General features: G+C 37.0%; 1 long non-coding RNA gene across 1 annotated transcript in view; it reads right to left on the minus strand.

Annotated features, from left to right (window-relative positions):
- Positions 1-2,114: 2,114 nt before the first annotated feature.
- The window catches only part of LOC127163879 (uncharacterized), a 39,597-nt gene continuing 23,670 nt past the window's right edge, over positions 2,115-18,041 (minus strand). Inside the window, exons 4-5 of the long non-coding RNA XR_007827550.1 lie at positions 11,031-11,079; positions 2,115-2,266 (exon numbers count right to left, since the gene is read on the minus strand). This is a non-coding gene — a long non-coding RNA (uncharacterized LOC127163879). The remainder of the gene's footprint in view (positions 2,267-11,030; positions 11,080-18,041) is intronic.

The raw sequence follows: 18,041 nt of genomic DNA on the forward strand, positions 1-18,041 counted from the left end.
TTTCATTCTTTACAGCAGAGAAAGAAAAAAAACTCACATAAAAGGTCAATGGGCACATCTTTGAGCCCAGACGTGGGAGAGCGAGCCTGTGTGGATGTGTGTGTGTGTGTGAGAAAAGAAAAATGAAATGAGTTGATTTACAGAGACAGTAAATGAAAAGCTTGTCAAATTTTCCTCAACTCACAAACTCTCTTCTCTCTATTCTTTACTGCAATGCACCAGTATCTGCGTGCACAGTCCTCGCAGAGCAGCACTTATGACAACAGAACAGCACAAACCTGCGGTTCATCACAATGCTGTCTCCTTCTCTTACACACCTCTCCTAATCTTCGCCTTTCATTATCATGCTCTCATTCTTCCGCTCTCCCTCCATCTCCTTTCGCTTTTGTCCTACGTGACAGAGCCATTTTAACTCGACGTGTAACAATGGTTGCTGAAAGCATTTTTCAAACATCTACTGCCAATTGTCACTTCAGCTGGATTTCTGTTCCTCACAAAAAAGGTAATCAGTCACACAGAGAGAGTTTGCCTAATGCATCTTGATCTCTTCTACAAAAACCCTACAGAGTAAACCGTACATTGGCATTGTGCTGCAATTTTTGCAGCTTGATTTAGAGCACATTCATCGCTGCTACAAATTAACAAGCATTATTTGCTTCTCTCTTAAGAGCACAAACGGAGGAAAGAGTCTCACATTAACTGAATATTTTAAGCAGAAAGAAAGCTACTTGGCGTTTTAATTAAACAAATGTTCATTGTCAAAATAAACATATAAATTGGTCAACACATACTCCAAAACAATACCTATACATACAGTTTACTGCTGTTCTGACTTGGTAAAATTACTCTGTAGCTCACCCTGTACAACATTGTATACTTGCGATGTGTAGCACTTATAGTACGGATTAAAGACTAAGATTAAAGAAAATTACGTATTTACCGCCATTAACCACACATATTATTACTGCTGCAATTCACACAACAACCATAAAAAATAGCCAGATTTGCATTTAAAAAACGCAAATTTTTAGCACAACTAACTGGAAACATGCAAAAAGCAAGGTAATATCATTTTGCAGCAATGTCACCAATAGCACTTTTTTTTCCCAATAAGCCTGGGTTAAAACCGTTAGGTCTGATTTTGAATAATACCTTGCTTGCCAAACTGTTGTATAAAATAACTATACATACAATTTACTTCCAGCTAAAAATGAACACTGATTGCAATAAAACACCACCAGTGTTTATTCCTATTCGCACAAATTATGATTACAAGTCAGATTATCAATTAATGTAGACTTTTTTTGCGCAGTTCCTTGCACAATAATATGTTATGCCTTAAACACTTTTATCATAGTGCATAATTTGCAAACAAATACATTTTAACATTTACATCACTAAACCATCTCCACTCGGAACAGCATTGCATCTGCAATGTAGAGCACTTGCTTAAATGTTATGGTTGCTTTAGCAATTGTGTTTATATCGTACATTTGCTTTGGTTAACACTATTGGTTAGGTTTAGGGTAGATTTGCATTCATATGTTTTGGATAAAACTGAACATGCTTCAGTTGCGAAACATGAAAAATGTTGCGAAACATGAAGCATGTGCAGCAATGTTGCCACAGGCACGTTTTTTTCCAATAAGCCTGGGTTGTAATGGTTAGTTTTGATTTTGAATAAGATCTTGCTTGCAAAGCTGTTGTATAAAAGCAGTAATATCAATAAAAAAGCAATAATATCGAGCAACTCACATTTCAGAAAAAACGTGGCCAGTTCGTTCATAGCTTATTGTTTTAATATTTTAGTTTTCATTCTCTTTCCCCCTTTCATTTTCTCTCTATCCATTACAAACACACAGTAGCCTTCTCCAAAACGGACCCCCGAGTGTGCTGGAGTGTGACCCCGCTCTGTGGGTGAGTGTGTGCCCTCATTATAAATAACAGAAACACCCCAGTGCCATAACGGCAGGACAATTAGTGGCCGGCGAGGACCTAATTATGGCCCTATGATCTCCTTTAATGGCGTAGACTGAGCGCTCACGCCCGGGGCAATTTTCCTCCCTGTTAATTACGCAATTATTCTATTATTGCAGATTGAGTGATAGGCCTCGACCATGGGTGCAACCTTGTGGTCTTCAGCGATGAGGAGAGCTCTTCAGAGCTGACTGAGGAATGGCGCCAGTCTCTTGCCCAGTGATGAGAATCCGCAGAGCTGGCCAATTTCAGCTGAAGTCCCCACTCCTCCACTCTGCAATCTGCAGAGCTGCAAATGAATGCATTAGATCTATATTAATGGCAAACATGAATTATATAGCAGGGGTGACACAGTGAAGAGCTCCTGATGACACTGAGGAGAACTCTGAACACAGCTATATAGTATAAATGCTAAAGGTGCTTGCTTTTATTTAGAAACCTTTCATTTAATTTGGAAAATCTGGCTCCTTTACATATTATACCATGCGAAAGCTTGGGGTAAGTAAGGTTTTTGAATGTCTAGATGTCTGAAAACATAGATGTCTCAATGCTCATAACTCAGACTTTTAGGTTCTCTGAAGTATGCTCAAACTATTTCCCAACTAATGACTCCCCCTATAGGCAGAAGACACTTTCAGTGGATAAGATCATCTGTCCAGGGACTGTGAAGCACTTAGATCTGACCACATGGAATGATGTAACCATACATAATGGACTGTAATGATCCAGGGCATCTTTATGTTGGCAGGATGTACTAATGAACTGACCTCAATCTTCAGTGCCCGTCTCCACCTTGCAGACCGATCTTAAGACGTGTGCTAACATTTACTGTGGTCACATTAGATATCTTTTAGCAGTTTGGCATCAAGACAAAGACAAACAGCCCTGAAAAACATAAGAAGCTTCTCTGATGCACATTCACTGAATTGCATTCAAATCTTAAAGGTATAGTTTAACCAGAAATTAAAAAAAAGTTTGTATGACTAGTATGTAAGTACTGAATTCTGTTAAAACCAGTCCAGCGTTAGACTTACTTGCCCTTGTGTCAAGTGTTTTATAATGCTAACATACTTGCATATTTTTTTCTTTAGGGCATTTTCATTTGCTCAGGCCATCATGGATTGCACCATTAGCCCTGCCATTTAATGAAAGCCATTCATGTGAAACCACAAAGATGTGAACTCACATTAACATGTGTCCATACCGCTCACGGTACATGCAGTGACTTTAGACTTTATTGCATCTGCCTGAGGCTACAATCACCAACTCAATCTAAAGAAAATGGCATGCTAGAAAATGCATTTCAGCACTGTATCATTCACAACAAGGAAGCTGACACTGAAGGTGCAACTCACAAAAGTACATAAAGCAAGCAAACATATTCAGATCTCAAAGTATTTATGATAAATGTTGTTGTGACATCTACTTTATATGAGGAGGAGGACAACATGTACATGCAAATATTAATTAACGTACACGGAATAGAACCCAAACCCCAAAATCATCTGTATTCAGTCAGATTTACTAAATGGAAACAACCATGTACTTGTTACTATGCATGCCTATATTTCGAAATGTTGTACTAATAAATAATGCATTTTCAACACATTCTCTGTACGTTAAGTGTGGGTTACGGCAAAAACTGTATTCACGCCTGTTATGCTGCACTGTGTGTCAATACTCCAACCTGTTAACATGGCACTGTAATAAATACACACTGTTTCCCCATGCAGTTTGAAACAGGCTTTAGGCCACAGCAGCCTTCATGTTTTCTTGGCAGAGCTCTCCAAAGCCTCCTGAACGAAAACTGCTTGACATTTGCCTCGTTAAATTCATCAGAACTCACCATTTAAATGTGTTTCTTACTATGAGTAGGATGTCTTTGAAGAAAGGATGGCCTGTAGGTCACGAATGGGTTGTGAATGGACCGTGTGGTGGGGGTAAGCAGGCTGTGAATGTCGAAGAGAAAAATAAAGATGGCTGGAGACTCAATCTAATTGCGTGATGATGGTATTTTAAAGTCTTCTTGATTATAAAGCTCCAGCTAAGTGCTATTGATCTGGGACCTGTAGGGGATGTCTCAGTCATGCAGTATTAGGACCCAAACCGTTCCACCATGCATTATTCAACAGGCAGCTGACAAGCTCTACTGGCAGCCAGCAATCCCAGGGCAACAGGAGCTCAGCTGTGACTAACTTTCCTGGCCACACACACACACGCACACATGCTCGCTCGCTCACTCACATACCCACTGGCCCCTGGCTAGCCCGCTTTAGTGCCAGATTGTTGTCGAGAATTCATCGACCCAAAGCAGCCAGAGGTTAATATATGAACTGAGCGCACACTAGTTGTCTATACCTGCTGAAAATGAAGCAGACAATCTGAGATCACAACGCCCCCTGCTCTGACCCAGTGGAGGGCGGAAAACAACAAGAACAAAACAGTCCAAACATCCAGAGCAACCACCTGAAAGTCGAAGACTGACCTGGCATGGCAAGTCTGACAATTGTCGCCCTGGTTTTCTTGTTTTCTATCATGTTTGTGGACTTTTCACCTAAAGGGAAAGTTCACCCAAAAATGAAAATTCTGTCATTAATTACTCCCCTCAGGGCTCTACAGTGCGACCATTTCAGTCGCATTTGTGACTGAAAACTGCGTGCGACTACGAAAAATATTTAGGAGCACCAGTGCAACTGACCTGATCAGCATATTTGTGTTTGCGCTGAGGGGAGCTTCAAAGGTTTCTACATGTTTTTGCCGCGTTGACTAATGTATCCCAGACATATCTCACAAATTTTTTCATAAACTGAGTGTAGACAGGGTATAAATAAGAGATGCATTGTGCAGTGTAGGGAGCTTCGTTGATTATAACAGAACTTTGTGAGATTGTGATGAACTAAGATGAGACAGCTTGAGAGCTTTTAATGATTATTGAGGGAGTTTGTAAATGTGATATTGATTTTATACAATCAATATCACAAAAAGGAATATATTAAGGGACTTACATTGCCTGACTAAAACAGTATTGCCTGATTTTGCTCCATTTCGTCGACGAAAATAGTTGAAACAAAGTTACAGCTGAGCCGCTGTGCATCTCTATTCAAACACAGCAGTGTTTAGTTTATGAATGAACGTGTGTTTTTATGAATGTAGCGAGTCAATAAATCAACTACCCATTCATAAAGAGTCACTTGCTTTATTCCTGAATGAATCAGCTAGTCGAACAAATCAAATGAATGAATGATTCAGTAATAAAAATCAGTGACTTGCTGGCACCTACTGGCAGTTTTAGTTTCATTTTTAAAGTATCTTTTCAGTTATTTAAATCATTTCATATTTCTATATTCAAATTAGTGTATTTAAAACATTAATCTGAACATAAATTTATGAATTTAATTGCCACCTCTGAGCCTCATTAAACATATGAAAATACACTTATAGCCACTTGTGAGTTCTTCTGTGCCACCTCTGTAGTAGAAATTAATTTTGTTAATACTAATTTCATTTGATTAGTAACTTCTTATTCTGCTTGTTCTTACTCTTTTGCCTTAATTAGACATTTTAAAAAGCTTGTAAACATATTTTTGTAATTTGCCATAAAAGATACTTTTAATAAAGTTAGAAAAATGTGCACAAGTGCTCCTAAAAATAAAAGAACCTCATGTCGCTTCAAACCTGTAAGACCTTTGGTCATCTTCAGAACACAAATTAAGGTATTTTTGATGAAATCTAAGAGCTTAAACAGCAACGCAACTGACACGTTCAAGGCCCAGAAACGCACTTTGGCCGTGCGTCAAAGACTGACATGGAAGAGAAGAAATTATTAAATAAAGTAGTTATTTTTGTTTTCTTTGCACACAAAAAATATTCTCCTAGCTTCATTGAATGCGTCAGTCGTGTTGCGGTCTATGCAGGGTCAGAAAGCCCTCGGATTTCATCAAAAATATATTTTGTGTTCGGAACAAAGGTCTTGCGGGTTTCGAACAACATGGTTGTAAGTAATTAATGACAATTTTTTATTTTAAATTAATGCACACAGGAAACATTTTGTGTGCTTGTCTTAAAAATATTGAAAATATTAAAAAAAATAAATGGGAAAGCAGGTAATTGGAAATGACTTTTTAACAAGTTAATCAAGAGATCAATAAATCAAACTCATCCATTTAAAGCTCTTTACCATTCCATTCCTTCACCCAGTCCATGATCCACTGTAAGGTAAGCCCCACAAACCCTGCATAATGTATCTTTGTTTGCACCGATTGCAATTATCATGGGGATCAATGGACGTGATCAATACTTTACAGCAATTAACATTTAATATCCCTGCACAGCCACTTAGTCCATTAATGGGAGATTGATTATTCCACTGCCTTGCTGGAGCTCTGAGTGGCACAGATCTATTTCCTCTGTCTATCATGCAGAATCAGGGAAAACAGTGGCATATTTATGTTCTTAGCAGATCTTTTCTTACCAGAATTACTTAATATGCAGTGCACAATCACTTTATTGCCAAATAACAGGGCGGAGAGTTAAGAATACAAACAGGCTGGATTGCTAAAGTAGGCCTTAAGCTGTATTGCCCATGGGAAGTTTCCACTTACAGGTGAAACCATACCAGTGAACAGCACAGGATCCAAATTCAGTTAAAAATGCATTTTAAAGTGCAATAAAATGACATGAAAATATTGTAAAATACATCATAATGTTCATTAAAATTGTTGTGGTTCCTAAAATCACTTTTAGAACAATAGCATTTAAAACCATTTATTTTTTGCTTTTCGTGTATTTTTATTTATTTATTTTCATTAAATAGTATAAAATCGTATAGAATTTTCGTCCTTTAGTTGCCGGCTATAACATGATAATAAAGCTTATCAGTATCAACCAGAATTTAAATATCAGTGCATCCCTAACACACACTGTATAATTGCGGTTCATGGATATTTCAACATGCATGTAACACAAATATTGTCTGATAATAAGTTCAATAGACAGGGTTTTATAATGGATGGAAGACAATTAGAGCAGTGTAAATCACATTAATGAATAAATCGATCATTAATTCCACGCATGTGATCCTGCCATTGTTCCATCTCCCACAGAAAATCATTTACCTCCTTTCACATTTAATCTGCCGTGAAATAATTCTGTGTAGAAAAGGTTAAGACTGGCTGTGGTTGTCGCCGCCGTCAATGGCTGACCACAAAGACCTGCCATTTATGATCTGTCTGATATAATCACTGATATCAGTTGAGCGATCGGAATGAGAAATATCAATCTCTGCTGCCGAGAGCCAAACTTGCCCTCGGGAGTTCAACCCTGCTGCAGCGTCGCACACAAAACAAAGAACATTTTGCTTCAGTGACCAGGGAAAGTGTTTGTGTAAGCGAAAAAAGAAGGATCGGGCAATTAAGAATGCTGTCAGATAAACTCCTCTCGAGATGCTACAGGCATGCTTTACACTCAGGGGGTATTGACAGGAGAAGGGCCGGCACAGCCTTCGCCTCTGACGTTCACGCCACTGCAGCATCGCGAGGGCTTCTGCTATATAAACACTTTGTTTCTGCTGACGATCAGAGGGATGAGCTGGCCGCTACATCCACAGTATTGATCCTCTGATTAGTTTCCTGCAGTTACTGCTCTAAGAACCACTGTGGAAAAAGGGAGGATTATTTTAGGAAGGGGGAGAGGGATAAAAGGAAAACTGAGGGAAACGGAGGGTGGGAGAGAGAAAAAGGTTAGGAGAGAATAACCCTATTTGGACTAGTTTTCAATGGGGCGATTAAGTAATCAGGACATTACACAGATGTATTTTGAGATTTTAATCCTGTCTGAATAGTGCACATTTGTGTTTTTATTAATAAAAATTAGAGTGCCATACCTACTGTTTTTACAGCTCCTTAGAAAACTTGAATACTGCCAGAATAGAAACATTTTCTCCCCACAGTGCTTCTCACTTACTTTGACCGATAGTGAATGCCAATTACTGTTCAAAAGAATTGTTCATATCAAAAGACACAGAGTCACAAACTGCTCAGTTCATTATAGTAGCACCCCTTAATTCTGTCCCTCAATTACAGACATAATTTTGTATAATATATACACATAAAATGATATATGCACTAGTGTTTAAAAGTTGTGGTTGGTAATGTTTTTAAATGTTTTTTGATGTCTCTTATGCTTATCAAGGCATTTATTTGATTAAAAATACACTAAATAAACTCTAAAAAATGCTGGGTTAAATACAACCCAGCGCTGGGTAAAATATTAACAAACCCAGTGAATGGGTTGTTTAATCCATCTTTCTAGGTAGTTTAAACTCAGCTCAACTATTGTTTAAAGATTATTATATGGCTGGCTTAAAATGGACCAAAATAGACTGTAAATTAAAGATCAGGCACAATTACGAGAGGCATCAGCAATAAAAAATAAACATTTAATTTAAAAAGCAATTTAAAAATGTTTATTACTTATTATTTATTACATATATTAATAAATGTTCCTTTATTGAACATATTAATAAATGTTAATTTCCATTCATTTTAAGCAAGAAATATAATTTGTAAGCAATAGTTAGTCAATATTTTACATTGCTGGGTTGTTTTTAACCCAGCATTTTTAAGAGTGTATAAACATTAAACATATTTTAATATATTTTAAAATGTATATATGTGACCCAGGACCACAAAACCAGTCTTAAGTAGCTCAGGTATGTTTGTAGCAATAGCCAAAAATACATAGTATGGGTCAAAATGATCATTTTTTTCTTTTATGCCAAAAATCATTAGGATATTAAAGATCATGTTCCATGAATATGTTTTGTAAATTTTCCCACTGTGAATATATCAAAACTTAATTTTTGATTTGTAATATGCATTGCTAAGAACTTCATTTTGACAATTTTAAAGACAATTTTCTCAACATTAAGATTTTTTTTGCACCCCTTTAGATTCCAGATTTTCAAATAGTTGTATCTCGACCAAATATTGTCCTATCCTAACAAACCATGGATCAATCAATGGAAAGATTATTTATTCAGCTTTCAGATGTATAAATCTCAATTTCAAATTTACCCTTGTGACTAGTTTTGTGGTCCAGGTTCACATATTATAAAATTTATCAGATTACATGAAATAATGTCTGGGTCAACGGTATTCTTAACACCACAGAACAATTCAATTTCTCTCTTTTCTTGTTGGTTTTCATCTTTCTTTCTTTTTTAATAAGAGCTCGAACACAAACAGTTTTAGTTGCACAAAGCCACTAATTTTCCAAATTTACACAGATACAGGCAGAGAAAAAGAGAGGAAACAACTTTAACAGCAGAGCAATTTTTCGAGGAAACAGTAAACAAGCAAGAACATAACTGACAAAATTGCACTTGCCACTGTAACTCCTGTATCAGTTCCTTGCGCTTTGTTAATGCCTCTCCGAATTATGAGACTGGAAGTATTAAACGCTTTATAAATGCCGGTTCTGCCAGACACTGGATTATGGCACCACATCTAAGCTGTCAGATAATTAGGCTGTTCATTATTACATTCTGCCGCATGGACCAATTAGCAATCAAATTATACTCACTTCAGCCAATTACTTCTGGACTTCTGATTTATAAACCAATCGTCACTCTGATTATTTTAGTGCCTCTTAAGGCATACCCAGCAGTGCAATCGAATGGAGAAAAGAGATTCTCACGTACAATAAAAACTGTTCATTTTGTGATGCATTTTAAATTGTTTAATACGACTACTTTTGATGGCTGGTCACATTGCAGCCACAAAGCAGCATAATATTAATAAAACCCTAAAGCAGCTGAGAACTTTTGTTCTTTTGTTTTAGTACCTTTATACTCTCTGTACAAAGTACCTTTCACACTGTGTACTGTCCTCATTTATAACTCATTTGTTGCTTTCTGCTACAAAGAAAAACAGTAACAATAATAACAAGAAAAAATGATAATGGCATTTAAAGGAATATCAAACTGAAATAAAAAAAATGGAAAACACTGCCAGAGGTGAAGAGATAAGATGCAAGAAAATTAAATGGAAGTTATAGATGTCCTCTAGGCTATCTATATAAATATGTATTATTAAATGCTACATCACAGTGGACGTCAGACAGCCATTTCTCAGAGAAAATAGCTGCCGACTCCTGTTCTTGCCAATTAAATTCACCCCGGGGCCTTTCAGTTCTACGGCGCGTAATGCGGTAATCTTGACCGATCCTTTTGAGAAAGTGACAGAGTGCCGGTCACTGTGGGGTGGGCTGTAACAGCAGGGAGAAGGGAAAAGCAATCTTCCGAGCTGAAGCCACACCAGGCTGCGATATGCATTACAGCCAGAGGAGCCTATTTGTATCGAATCCATCACGTTCCGTCCGTACCCCTTCCTACTTTAATCACAAACAGTCTTTTATCTAAGCTTTGATATTGGCTGGGGTCTTCACACGCTATATGCGCCGCTGTCTGTCGTGAGGGAGAAGGTGAGAGTGAGCTGTTTAAAGTCCAATATTGTGGCAAGCTGGTAATAAAAATGACATTCCGAGTCGGAGAGTGCATGGCATGTCGACAGATCTCTGATAGAGAAATGTAAGGCCTGTGAAGAGAGTTATCAGCTTTCTTTCTCTGGGTCCCACACTCGGCGGACCGAAGAAATCATCACAATAATACAAACAGGAAGTCCTTTCCTTGGTCCAAAACTCAATATGATGTTTGGCGCAGATTAGAATAAAGAAACACAGCAGTGGTGAAGGTCACCAATATGAAAGCATAGTTAAGGTGGCTCTTTTTCAATGTAATCTGAAGTGCAGGATCAAGCACATAACACCTCTCAAAATCCTTCTTTAATATTGAAAAGATCAGCTTACATAGTGACTCAAAAGTAATCACCAAGCTGATATATTTCAAGGCTCCCGCTATTAAAATTCCAATCCTAGAATACAAAGCTAAAAATTAATGTTTTTTTTTTTTTTTTGTTTGCTTGTTTTTCATTTTATGAGCAGTTATGATTATGGATGTGTTTGTGTGTGCGCACACTTTTCTGTGTGATACTTACTCATGGCAGCCTTTTCAGCAGAAACCTAGAGACTGGGCTGTTCAGGAAGCTGAAGTAAAACAGACAAACAGAGTTATCTTGTTATTGTTATTCTGCAAGGGATGAAAGGTAAATCTGCGGTCTCAGCATGCCAAACCAAATGTGTGCAACGTGTCTCACTGCCTTCCCTGTGAGTGTGGTTTACAGGACTTACTGCAAAAACAACCTGACGGGGCGTCTCAATCAGCTCCCTAAATCAGTGGACTTTCCCATTGTCAAAATCAACCCAACCCACTGAAATGAGATCAGATGCACACTGTATTCACTTACTGGAAAAGTAGTCATGTTTAAGTTGTTAGAGGATAAGAATGAATACAAATCTGCACTGTAGATCCGCATATATATATATATATATATATATATATATATATATATATATATATATATATATATATATATATATACGCATGCATGTATATATGCATGTATTTACATACATGTATACATACATACCAGTTATGTATTAACTTTCTAGTAATTTGATCACATTTTATTGAGAATTGTCACTTAAATTCACAGAACCCAGGACCAATTTTTTCATCACAGCGTACGGACGATGTTCCCAGGCAGATACTTGGAAACACAATGCGAATAACATCTAATCTCGTCAAATGCTGCCCAAAGCAATCAGAGCGCAGATCTATTACAAGCAAGAGATAAGGATTAAATTAATAAATTTCCTCAGGGGCAAATCAAATTCTGGTCATTACCCACAGAGATTAACTTCAGGACAGATGGCAGGGGAAATAACAGGGAAGGGGGCAGGTTTTACATTTATTCACTGGAGGTTGTAATATTTAAGAGAATGAATTGCGCATTCTTGTAAAAAGATTCTGTTAGACAAAACAACATCCCTGTCAGATCATCACAGCTTCGAAAAGGTTAATAGTGTTAATGGAGGTCATCACTATCATTTACTAAGTCAACATGAAATCAAAATTAACTCAATTAACTTTCTTAAAGGAATAGTTCACCTAAAAATGAAAATTACCTCATCACCTAAAATCCAGGTGTATACCACTTTCTTCTTTCAGATGAATATAATCGGAAAAATATTAAAAAAAAAAATGCTCTGGCTCTTCCAAGCTTTATAATGGCAGTAAATGGGGTTTAAGATTTTGAAGCACAAAAAAAAATTGCATCCATACAACAAAAAAAAAAGTATTCCACAAGGCCTTCTGAAGTAAATCAATGTGTTTTTGTAAGAAAAACATCCATATTTAAGACTTTATAAACAGTAATCTCTAGCTTGCGATAACTATGGTACGTGTGTTCACGAGAGAATGGTGGTGACAAACATGGACGTGATTATTATTATTATTATACATTTTATTTATAGGCGCCTTCATTGCACTCAAGGACACATTACAAAGTCCATAAAACAGAGTGAAACAATGACATCAAACAATAAAAGCCAATACAAAAACAGATACTGCCTAAACAAGTTTTAAGACGAGATTTGGAAACTGCAAGATTGAACTATTGTGAACTTACAGGAAGTGAGTTTCATAAAAGGGGAGCCGCATAATTAAAAGCTTGTGACTCCATGTAAGTTGTCCAAGAACGTGGGAGGACAAGAGTAAGTGCAGAGGCTGATTTTAAAATACAGGAAGGAGTGTGTATATGAAGAAGTACTAGTGCTTTGTAAGTTAAAAGTAAAATTTGAATTACACAGAATTTAACTGGGAGTCAATGCAAATTTTGTATTAAAAAAAAAAAAAAAAGGAGAGAAATGTTCAGAGATGGATGTTTTGGTAATAACTCGAGCAGCAGCATTTTGTACCAACTGTAATTTGTGAAGTGATTTGGATGGAAGCCCATAAAACAAAGTATTACAATAATTGATTTGTGATGTTACAAGAGTATGCACAAAAGTAGCAGTACTTTTCAACAAAAGGACGGGACGCAGACGATTGATTTCTAATGTGAAAGAATGCAAAATGGGTAACACTGTTAATATGAGCTTCAAAAGACAACGTTTTATCAAAGATGACACCCAAATGCTTTACCTGATTAGACAGAGTAACAGCACAATTGTTAATATCACAGAGGAAATATTTTACTTATCTATTGTGTTTTCTGTGCCAACGAGAAGAATTTCTGTTTTACTGTTTAGTTACAGAAAATTACTTGAAACCAAAGGAGGGACGTTTGTGGAGGGTTAGAAGACAGATAAAGTTGGGCGTCATCAGCATAACAATGGATATGAATACCATATTTCCTAAAAATGGTGCCAATTGGTAAAAGGTAGATAAGAAACAGAAGAGGTCCCAGGACAGAACCCTGTGGAACACCAGTGACAACATAAGTGGGTTTTGATTTAAACTAGTGATGAACATGGAAGCACAGTGGAGAGAGCGAAACAAAACACTGGTCACAAATTAGAAGTACAAAACAAGGATTTGTAAAGAAAAATGTTGGCAGAAGCTATAGATTACGGTTTATAAAGTCTTAAATATGGATATTTTTCTTGCATAAATGCACCGATTCTCTTTAGAAGGCCTTTATATATATATAACCTTCAGGAGCCATGTGGAGCATGTTTTATAGTGTATGGACACATTTTTGGAGCTTCAAAATCTTAAACCCCATTTACTGCCATTATAAAGCTTGGAAGAGCAAGGACATTTTTTAATATAACTCTGATTGTTTTCAACTGAAAAACGAAAGTCATATACACCTAGGATGGCTTAAGGGTTTGCACATACTGGTGTACATTATGGAATGTGGAATAAAAGAGTTGCCTGTACGATTCTTTAATAGAAGAAAAAAGTGTCAATGACATGAGTGAGTAAATGACAGAAATTTAATTTCTGAATAAACTATCCCAGGGGTGGCAAACGTCGGTGCTGGAGAGCCGCAGCCCTGCATAGTTTTTCTTCAACCCTAATCAAACGCACCTGGACAAGCTAATCAAGGTCTGAAGCGTTACTAGAAAGCAACAGGCAGGTGAGTTTTAATTAGGGTTGGAGATGAACTCTGCAGAGCTGCGGCTCTCCAGGACCGGAGGTCGCCACCCCTGAACCATCCTTTTAATCAGTTTAGTCAAATGCACTATTGCTGAAAGCATCAATAAGGCTGATCATGCTAAATGCAATAGAGGGTAAAAGCATTATTTGTGATTATAGCCAAAGCCATTCATTAAGCAGAGCTCAATACTAGTCAATGACAGATGAAGAGTTATCTTGTTACACAAAAAGAAATATTCAATATGCACATTACTGAACGTTAATGGATGGACGAACCATGCAGAGAAAATGTGGAGGATGGTTTGCAAGAGAAGCAATAATTAGCACCAATATCAATCAAAGCTGTCTATAAGGGCAGGCTTAAGTGCCTGGAGTGCAGAAAAGAAGTATGGGAATGTGCAAGGGTCCGCAATTAACTTTTGACATGGCAGGTGCATTCAGAAAAATTACCATCCATAAATATATCTTACCAGCAATGAAAATGATATTTTGTAACTGCTGTAAATGTTTTTAATCTACATACACGTATAGAACAGTGCAAAATACAATATATACAATCCATATCACTTTAATTAATCCTTATAAAAACCTATTAATCATGTTAATGTAAGTTACCGTACCATAGTTTTTACTTTCAAAAACCATAAATTCAACATTAAAATGAAGTATACTACCTTAGTATACTTCATTTTACTGTGAAATACTGTTGAATTTATGGTTTTTGAAAGTAAAACTATGAACTACCATTTAATTTATGGTGAAAAATGTAAAGGACATTCACAGAAGTCCCTGTATGACACATTGCATATTATATTTTATTTTAAAGTTTAGTTTCTTCTCATGTTTGTAATCAGTAATGTACCTCAGAATGTTTGTTTTACATTTTATGATATTTTGCTCATGTTTATTGCATTATTTTAGTGTTGTGTGTTACCCTAATGTTGTGTACAATCCCATATTGTCCATGTTTTATGACGATGAAATCTAATTCATCATATGCCTTTAATAAAATATATTGTTAATAGCTATAAAATATGCAGGCACCAATATGCCATCCTGTAATTTTTTTACAGTTTAAAAAAAAATGAATTTAACAGGATATTGTGTGCGAATGGCAATTTGAAAAGTGAAAATGAAAAAGTTAAATATAAAATAGATATATAAATATATTTTAAAAATATATAATTTAAGTAATTTAAAAAATAATGAAATGAATTTGATTAATTGTAACCTTGTTACAACCTTATTATTTTTACTTTAAAATCATAACTTCTGTTGTACAGTTTTAACAAAGCATTAATCAACTCAAGTACCCCTCAAGTTACCACATGGCTATAAAATGAGCTAAAGGCACGCAGTGATTTTAGTAGCTTAGTGCAAAGAATATTCCACACCACATGAAGTCCCTTGGTCAGCCTACTTTGGATTGAAGTAAAAGTCTGAAGAGATGCACATTGGTTTACACATATTCATTCCAGCAGACTGTGCTTTCCCCTGCTGAAACAGTTCAGAGTCCTCCAAAGCATCGTGAGAGACGTTTGAAGCGACAGCACTGGAGAAAAGATGCTGGAACGGGACAAAGGCCCGGCTGGGGGCAGCTTGATGGGGGGACACATAAGAGAGACCCCCCTCCCTCACACGCAGATGAAGAGGAGCGGGGCCTCCTCGCTCTGATGGGAAGCCTCGGCGTCCAGCTTTTAAAGGGAAGGACGCAAACAGCGGGGTAGGGGTTTCTTCGCTTTCATCCGGAAAGGAGACGTGACCGGTGGCCGGCGTGGAGAAGCCATGCATTTCAAAACTACTCACATTCCTGTTACTAAGATCTGTCTGCACTGAAGCACACACACACACATATTTGATTTGCTTCCCGAGCCCCTGTGGAGACTGGAACATACGTATCTATCCCACAAACCAACACACACACAAACTCTCCAATTGTTGGATATCCTTCACAGGTTCCCTCCATGCATCTTCAGAACACACACTCTCATTTCCACACCTCACTTTTTCTCCCAGCTCACAGAAATGAGTTAAAGGAAGAGTTTCTGTTGTGTGGCTCAAATGGGCTTTGAGTGCTGCATTTCCAATCAGTCACAGCTGTGTCAAGGCATTTTTCTCAAGCTCTCCTTCCTCTTTTTTCTTATTTTTGGCGGTGGAAAGGCGAAAAGAAAGATAAACACATTTGGCACTTTCTGTTTAAGGTTCATTACACAGCCTCAATCTGGGGCGGGAGAGTCGGCGAAGAGTTAATTCCTCGCCGTGTGAGAGAAAATGCATTAACAGAGTCCTATCCATCTTCAAACTGACATATCCATTTAAATGTTTGCCTCTTATTTCTAAAGAGATGCAGGCCGAAGATCATTGCTCTCTTTCTTTCTTCTACGTACAAGCTCTTGTTCACTTACTTTCTGAGATACTTCTACTTTTTCCAAATTTTAAAATATTATGGGGTGAATTTACAACAGCTGCAATAATTAACAGTGCAAAACCTGCGTCTCCTTCACTAAACACTCGCAATACAGCTGTTAAATGCGTTGAAATAGCATTGTGCCAATCATTGCCATTTTTTATAGCACAAAATATAGGCTTACCTACATGAACTATATGCAGTGTTGCCAAGTCCACGTTCTTTCCGCAGAATTGGGCTACTTTAAAGGTGACATATCAGGAAAATCTGACTTTTTCCATTTTTAAGTGATATAATCATGTCCCCAGTGCATCTACCAACCCAGAAAACATAAAGTAACAACTTCTTATTAAAGTCTTCATAAGATATTATAATATTACTGCCCCTTATTTAGTTTTTGCAAGCGTTTAGTTTTAACAGTTTTAACGGCATGGCAAAAGTTCAGGCAAAGCATGCTAAATGTTCTTCACAGACATAACTGTTTTTGTACTCCTGTGTGTTTTTAACATAAACTTGTGTGTTTTTGACAGTTTAAGTGCAATAAGACATGAAAGAGAACATAGTTTAGTACTCACATGCCGTGTGGCAGACACTTTCTGTGTGCGTGCTTTGGATGTGTGTGCTCAGAAAAACATACATCAGAAGTTTAAACTAATATGGTGTAAAACGCATGATTTCAGTGTAATAGACATGACAATCAAAACCAAACAGATGTTTTTAGCAGAGTATCTGAGGTAGGAGCTGTAAAGGCATAGCAAGGAGGTGGGGAGCAGCAGCTCATTTGCATTTTAAAAAACATTCATGAAAATTGCGTGTTTCTGCTTCCACTCAAACAGGGCATTTTCAAAATGATGTAATAAATTATCTGTGGGGTATTTTGGGCTGAAACTTCACAGACACATTCTGGGGACACCTGCCACTTATAAAAATATACTGTAAAAAAGGGCACAATAGGTCTCTTTTAACACTGTTGCTGCAGGTTGAAGTGACCACAATAATGTCATATTTAGCCCATGGAATGCAAAATTTAGTAGGGTAACCCCGACAAAAAAAAAGTGTATTTAATCCCTGGAATGTGATTTTGAGTAGCAATTGGGAGGGTTTTGTTGTGGCAACCCTGACTATATATCTTTCTCTCTCCGATTTAAAAGTAAGGATAAATCCAATAATTTTTTTCCCAAGTAATAGTAATCAACATCCTCTGAAATTACGTGACATTTACAAATTGTGTACCAGAACAACCTTTTAAATTATTATTGGAGTAAAATATTATCTTCTGGAAAAGACGGCTGGAAGCAGCAGCTCATTTGCATTTAAAAAGACATGCATGTAAACACAAAGTAGTACAAGAAGTATATGCAGTGTTGCCAAGTCTGCATTTTTTCAGTGGAATCAGGCTACTTTAACACTGTTGTTGTGGGATGAAGTGACTCAAATAATGTGATATTTAGCACCTGGAATCCAGATTTTACCAGGGGAACCAGCCAACTCCCAGAATTTTAAGTAGCAATTGGGAGGGTTTTGTTGTGAAAACTTGGCAACCCTGTCAATATAAAGGTAAGAATAAATAATTTCTCAATTAATAGCAACTAACAT

The sequence above is a fragment of the Labeo rohita genome, chromosome 4, assembly GCF_022985175.1.
Source record: "Labeo rohita strain BAU-BD-2019 chromosome 4, IGBB_LRoh.1.0, whole genome shotgun sequence".
NCBI classification, from domain to species: Eukaryota; Metazoa; Chordata; class Actinopteri; order Cypriniformes; family Cyprinidae; genus Labeo; species Labeo rohita.